Source organism: Pteropus alecto, unplaced genomic scaffold, assembly GCF_000325575.1.
Source record: "Pteropus alecto unplaced genomic scaffold, ASM32557v1 scaffold50, whole genome shotgun sequence".
NCBI classification, from domain to species: Eukaryota; Metazoa; Chordata; class Mammalia; order Chiroptera; family Pteropodidae; genus Pteropus; species Pteropus alecto.
The window spans coordinates 8,958,002-8,965,466 of NW_006431918.1; the positions used below are offsets into that span (position 1 = coordinate 8,958,002).

A 7,465-nucleotide genomic window follows, 5' to 3' on the forward strand; every position below is an offset into this window, starting at 1 on the left:
ATGACAATACTGAGAAGAGCTCAAAGATCATTAAAACAAGTATGGCAGTTTTGACTTCTAGCCATGATAGCATAACAGTACCAGACTTGCCTTACCACTACACACATCTATAAAACTGGAAAAACTATATGAAACGACTTCTTTTAGGGATTGGATAATAGGCAGCCCCAAATTGTAATCTTTTAGAGAAAGAAGAAGCCGTGAGCGTCTGGCAAACTCCATATTTGTCTGCTTTTTGTCTGGGGGATAATTTCTGGAGGAGTAATATAAGGTAATACAGGTGGGGCAAGGATCAGAGTTCAGAGCTACTAAAGTGACAGAAATGTGTGGGGAAGGGAACCAAAATGTAGGCAGCTGTGGAGAAGGCGGCCTAACTCCCCATGGGACTTCTCTTTGGGTCTTTGGCCAAAGGCTTATCTGTACATACGCAAGTCCAGACAACTTGAGGCCTCATAAAGTAGTTTCTATGAGGCTAAGAGCCGAACAGAGACAGTAGAGGTATAACAGAATGGATAGCAGAGATAATGCAAATCTAGGAGACACTAGTGTTCCAACCAAACCAGAGTGGAGAAACCACATTGAGTTTTTTGGTAATTCTTTTTAGATACCAGAAAGGCCAAGTCTTAAGAGTAAGAACCACACCCTTGAGTAAGGGCCATGCCCTAGGACAAAGGAAGGGTAAAACCTAAAGAATTTCACACAAACAAGGAATGAAACCAAGCCTGAAGGGCCCTAAGTAATCTGCAAGTTTTTTTTTAAACTTTTTTTCCCAGTTTAGTTGAGATTTAATTGCCATACAATATTGTTTTAGTTTAAAGTATACAACATAATGATTTTATATATGTATATATTGCAAAACGATTACCACAATAAGTTTAGTTAACGTCTGTCACTTCACATAGTTACAATTTTTTTGTATGTGAGAAGTTTTAAGATCTATTGTATTAGCAACTTTCAAATATACACTACAGTATTGTTAACTATATAGCTACATATACAGTAGTAATTTAAATGCCTGCCAGAATAAAATTCAACATTCTTTAAGAAGACAGTATAGTCCAGATTTTCTACAATGTATCTTTCTTTCATATATTCAGGATAAATTTTTAAAAATTATTAAATTACTATATATACTCTGCTTCTGTGAGTTTGGCTATTTTAGATACCTCATATAAATGGAATCATGCAGTATGTATTCTGTGACTGGCTTATTTTAGTAAGTCTAATGTCCTCTAGGTTCGTCCATTTTGTCACAAATGTCAAGATTTCCTTCTTTTATAAAGTTGAATACTATTCCATCGTATGTGTATAACACATTTTCTTTATCCATTTATCTCTCAATGGACATTTGTGTTGGGGCTGTTGGGAGAAGGAAAAATGAGAAATTGTTCAATGGATATAAAGTTTTAGTTGAGCAAGATGATCTAGAGATCTGCTGGATCAATAGTCAACAAAACAGTATCGTATACTTATGTTAAGAGGACAGATATAAAATATGTTAAGAGTTCTTCACACACACACACCACAAAAGAAAGGAAATTTTTGTAGGTGATGGAAATATTTAGTACCTTGATTTTGGTAATGATATCATGGGTTTATGCATTGTTCAAACTCATCAAGGTGTTTACATTAAATGTATGTAACATTCATATATCATTTATAAGCTTAAAAAAAGGAAAATCACTAAATAAGCTGATAGAGAAAAAGAAGACACAATCAAGAAAAAGCAGTCAATGCAAACAGACTACAAAATAGCTCAGAAGTGATCAGATAAGGACTTTAATAAATATGTACGGGTACTTAAAAAAAAAGCCAAGAAAATTGTGCAATTCAGTGTAATATCTAAAAGTCTGCAACTTTAGTGTATTATCTAAAATGAAAATTCCATTGAATGGGATTACCAGATTAGAGGTGGCAAAAGTAATGGTTAATAAACTTAAGAAGGGAAATTGATAAAAATAATCAAATTTGAAAAACTGAGAGGAAAAAGACTGAAAAAATAGAGGAAAAGAAAAGAGCCTTAGGGATCTGTGAGATGTCAAGCAGTCTAGGCTGCATGCAATGGGAGGCTCAAAGGAAAAGAGAGGAATTCTGGTGGAACAGTTTTTTAAATTTTTTTATTTTATTTTAATAATGGCTGAAAATTTCCCAAAACACAAACCTACAGATTCAAATAGTTCAGTGAATCCCAATCAAGAAAATACTAAGAAAAACCACATTTAATTATATCATAATCCAACTCCTGAAACCTAACTATAAAAACAAATCGTTTTCCATTACTGTGTAACAAATCACCACATACTGGCTTAAAAAAATATTATCTCACAGTTCTTTGGGTCAGAAGTCCAGGTGGCTTCAATTCAGTTTTCTGTTCAGGGTCTCACAACTTTAAAATCAAGGCGTGAACTGAACTGGGTTTATCTGGAAGCTCTGGGAGAAAAGCTATTCCAGGTTCATTCAGGTTGTTGGCAGAATCCAGTTCCTCGTGGTTGTAGGTCTAGGGTCCTTGTTTCCTTTTGGACTGTCAGCCAGAGGCAGCGCTCTCTCTGCTCCTAAAAATCAGTTGCATTTCTTTCCTTGTGGTCCTCTCCATCTTCAGTGCCAGCAAGCAGTACATTAATTCCTTGACACATTGAATCTCTCTGACTTCTTCTTTGATGCCTATCTGGAGAAATTCTCTGCTTTTAAAGAGCTTACATGTTTACATTAGGCTTACCCAGATAATCTCCCCTTTGATTAAATTCAACTTATTAGTAGCCTTAGTTACATCTGCAAAATTCCTTTTGCTCTATAATATAACATAATCAGGGCACTCTATCTCATATCCACAGTCCTAAGAATTAGGATAGCAAATCTTGGGGGATAGGTGGTAATTTAGAAAAAATGTGTGACAGTATACAATGGAACGATGCTTTAAAGACAGCAAGGAGGAAAAGAATAGAAAAATGACAACCTCGATTTTCCTATCCAGTGGTACATCCTTTGGAAATAAGGTAAAACAGAAAAAATTTTCAGATGACTAAAAGCAGAGAGAATTCATGAGACCTGCACTCTAAGAAATGTTAAAGAATGTTATTCAAAATGAAGGGAAATTATGGCAGCTCAAATTCACATTTGCAGGAAGGAAAAGAGTATTGAAAATGATAAAAACCTTTTTTTCTTACATTAATTTCTTTAAAAAACAACTGACTTTTTAGAATAGAAGCAGGCAAACTTTGTGACCTGTGGGCCAAATCTAGCTCACAGTTTAATTTTCTATGGTCCGATAGCTAAGTATGTGGTGTTTGTTCTTTTTAAGGATTATAAAAATAAAAACAGGTATGAACCAAACACAACAACCAAAAAACAATATACAGCGAAGACCACACGTAACCCTCAAAGCTTAAAATATTAACTATTTTGCTTTTAAAGAACTTTGATGATCTCCTTTTTAGAGCATAAAATAAATAACATTGTATTATGGAATTTATAACAGGTGTAGTAGTTAAATAACAATAGTAGCTTGAAAAATGGGAAAAAGTAAATTATATTTGAGAGATTTATACATTTTCAATGAATGTTTGAATCACAGTATTAACTCTAAGAAAATTGTAATAAGAATGCATATTATACTCTAGGCTAATCACTAAAAAATACAAAGTGTTATAGCTAGAAAGCCAAAAGAAGATTCAAAATAAAACATTAGATAATTTTTAAACAAAAATAATATGCAGAATAAGAAGAAAATAGAAAACATTAGAAAACTAAGAAACATAAAAATGTTAGAATTAAATTTAGCCATAACAAAGATTTTGTTAAATATAAACACTCCAATTAAAAAGCAAAGATTGTCAGACTGCATAAAAATCATAATGTAATAAGGAAATATAAACGACATTATGTAGTAAACTCTACAACTTAAATAAAATAGAAAAATTTCCTGAAAAATATTAACATATGAAGAACAGGAATTTAAATATCTCTGAATGTACTAAAGACACTTGAAAATGTAGTAAGAAATCTCTCTTCCTTCCTTCCCCAAATCCAGATGCAAATGGTTTGATTAGTGAATTTTATCAAATTTTTAAGCAGAAAATAATACCACTGTTATACAAATTCTTTCAGAAAATTGGGAGACAGGAGTTACTTTACTATTAATTTTTTGAGGTCAGCATAACTATGGTACCACAACCTGGCAAAAGCATTGCAAAAAAAAAAAGGAAAATTGCAGGACAATATCTCTTAGTAATATTGATAAATGAATTAATAGCAATTGATTCCAGTAACATGAAAAAGTACATTAGGACACATTGAGGTTAATCCCAGAAATGCAAGGTTGGTTTAACATTTGAAAAGTAATCAGTGTAATTTGCCATGTTTACGAAATAGAATGAAAATATGATCATCTCAGATAGATGCAAAAATATTTAACAAACTTCAACAGTCAATTCTTATTTCAAAAAAATCCCGATTATAATTCCAGCAGCCTTTTTTTTTTTTTTTTAAGGAAATGACAGGCTAGTTTTAAAATGTATATGAAAATGCAAAGATGCTAGAAAAGCAAAGACAAATTTGAAAAAGAGGAAAGTTGCAGGAGTCATACTACCTGATTCTAAGATTAATTCTAAAGCTACAGTAATCAAGACAGTATAGCATTGACATGCAGGTAGGCTAAGAGATCAGTAGAACTGAAAAGAAAATTTATAAATAAACCCATACTCATACAGTAAAGTGTTTCACTATTAAGATGCCAGTAGAGATAGAAAAATCTTTTTAATAGTGCTTTAAAAATGGATAAAACATACAAACAATGAAACATCTTACCTTCCACTATAACCAAAAATTAATTCAAGAATGATTATGGATCTAAACATTAAATCTATAAATCTTTTGAAACAAAAGACATAGGCAGATATTTTCACAGTATTGTTGTAAGCAAATATTTCTTAGGGAGCATGAAGAAACCAATGACCATAAAAGAAAAAAAATGATAAATTAGATTTCATTAAAATGTAATAAAACTTATGCTCATCAAAGGACACCATTAAGAATATAGACAAGCCATTGACTGGAAATACATATATAAAGGTGAGAAAGCATTTTTATCTACAATATACAAAAAATTCTTAAAAATGGAAAATAAAAAGAAAACAAAAAATGAGCAAAAAGACTTAGACACTTTGCAAAAGAAGATAAACAACTGGTGAAAAATGTACACAGAAATGTTCTGAGCATCATTAGGGAAATGCAAATGGAAATCACACTTGCTAGAATCACATTCCGCATACCTGCTCCAAAAAGGTAAAATAAAGTCAGCTTATACCAAATATTAGTGAGAATGTAGAGAAATTGGACCTTCCATCTATTGCTTTTAGGAGTAGTAAATGGTACAATTTTTTTTTTTTTTTGAAATCTCTTTGGCACTTTCTTGTGAAATCAAATATACACTTACCCCAAAACCCAGCAATTCTAACTCCTATGTATTTACCCAAGAGAATTTAAAACACAGGTCCAGAAGAGACTTTTATATAAATGCTTATAACAACTTTATTTATAATAGTCCCAAACTGGAAACAGCTCAAAAGTTTCATCAACAGGAGAATTGATAAACATATTTTTATGGCACAGTCACAATGGAATACTTCTCAAAAATAAGAAAAGAGTAAACCGCTGATAAACCCAGTAACATTGATGAATTTCAGAATTGTCATTACTAAAAGAAACCAGAAACAGAAAAGGATATTTTTTGATTAAATTTATAAGAAGTTCAAAAATGTGAAGATAGAAATCAAAACAATGGTTGCTTCAGAGGTATGTAGACTTGTTGGATAAAAAGTAGAAGAAACTTTTTTATGGATGATAAAAATATGACTGGAGTGTTTAATTTGTTGGAGTTCATTGAATTATAAACATACATATATTTGTATGCAAATTTTACCTAAATTAAAAAAAAATTGACAATGTAAAAGTTGAATGGAAACTGTTGTCTATGGCCATGCCACCCTGAACAAGCCTGATCCCGTCTGATCTCGGAAGCTAAGCAGGGTTGGGCCTGGTTAGTACTTGAATGGGAGACCACCTAGGAAGACCAGGTACTGTAGGTGTAAAAAATAATGGATCGGAAGCTGACAAGGTCCTTGCAATCTGTGAGGTCAACCAAGGGTTGCCTCGCCTAAAAACAAACAAACAAATAAACAAACAAAAAAACTGCCTCCAAGGCCTTTGGTAATGTTTTTAGACACATGAGTTCGTGTGAACAAAGTAATAAGCAGAAAATCTAAAAAGAGTAGGCAGAAAAGTTAGTGTCGTGACAATACCACCCAAGCTGTTTACAGCCTGTCTGTAAGAGGTTTCTCACAAGTGTAAAAACAGACTACTGTATTTGCACTGCCAGCTTGGATTATGGAGGACAGTGTGGGGATTGGAAAACTGCCGCCATTATTTTCCATCACCAGCAAACGACCTCAAGGATATCCAGCAGGTAATCTTTGAATTCAAAACAAATATTGCAGAAGAAACATTGACAGTTCTGGATCCATAAAAGGCTATATAAAGCACCACTCAATGGGGAAAGCTGTTGATGAATTTGAAAGACTGTTCAGGGTATCTGGAGGGAACAGAGTGAGTCCAGATGGAAGAAGTAAATTAACGTACACAACCAGATTGAGATTTTTTAACTCTGAACCGTGAAGATGGCCTGCATCTTGCCTTTCTTAGGAAAAAAGTGCTGTAACCAAAATGGCCTCTGAGGGAAGTTAAAGACGCCCACCAAACTCTGGAGAAAGGAATTAGCAAGAGAAGAATATACCACGATTGTTTTTGGATAGCTTTACCAGTGGTATAGACATCTATTGTCACTTCAAAACTAAATTAAGAAAATAAGAAACTTATTTGTGGATGAGCTCTATGCCAAAAGCAGGATATTTTCAAGCCTGAATTTGATTAGTGCTGTGGCCAGGAACAGAAGAGGATGCAGAATGTCAAGAGATGGTGGAATGATGCAATCAAAGCATTTACTAGGCTAAAAGAATGAGTAAAACACAAGATGGTGACAAAAAGATCCAGCATGGAGAGGCTTTTGTAACATTATTAGTTATCTTCTGAAAATGGAAGCAGTTGTTGATACATGCTGGACAAGTTTGTACAATCTCTGATTATTGGATTCTTACTGAGATAAACAAGCTTGAATTTCTCACTGACCATGCTTATAAAAATAATTCACAGTCAGTTTGTTATTACTAGTTTAATTGAAGTTGTATTTCAGTAAAATGAAAAAAAAATCACGTCTCTTATTTTTTGCAGAAGAAAAAATATCTGTGAATTTGAAGCTGTAATCAACACCAACAGGGTTTAGTTAACACCTCTTCTCTTCATTTTAAACAAATAAAAGGAAATAAGCTCGATATAAAAATTACATTTGTAGCTTCATTTAATTTTATTCTTTTGTAATACATAAAAATCACATTCTCTCTCTCACTTTTTTTTT

General features: G+C 32.8%; 1 non-coding gene across 1 annotated transcript; it reads left to right on the top strand.

Moving 5' to 3' along the window:
* Positions 1 to 5,964: 5,964 nt before the first annotated feature.
* Positions 5,965 to 6,083, top strand: LOC112475163. Its single transcript, XR_003044588.1, has one exon. It is a non-coding gene; the product is annotated as a 5S ribosomal RNA (ribosomal RNA).
* The last annotated feature ends 1,382 nt before the right edge of the window (positions 6,084 to 7,465 follow it).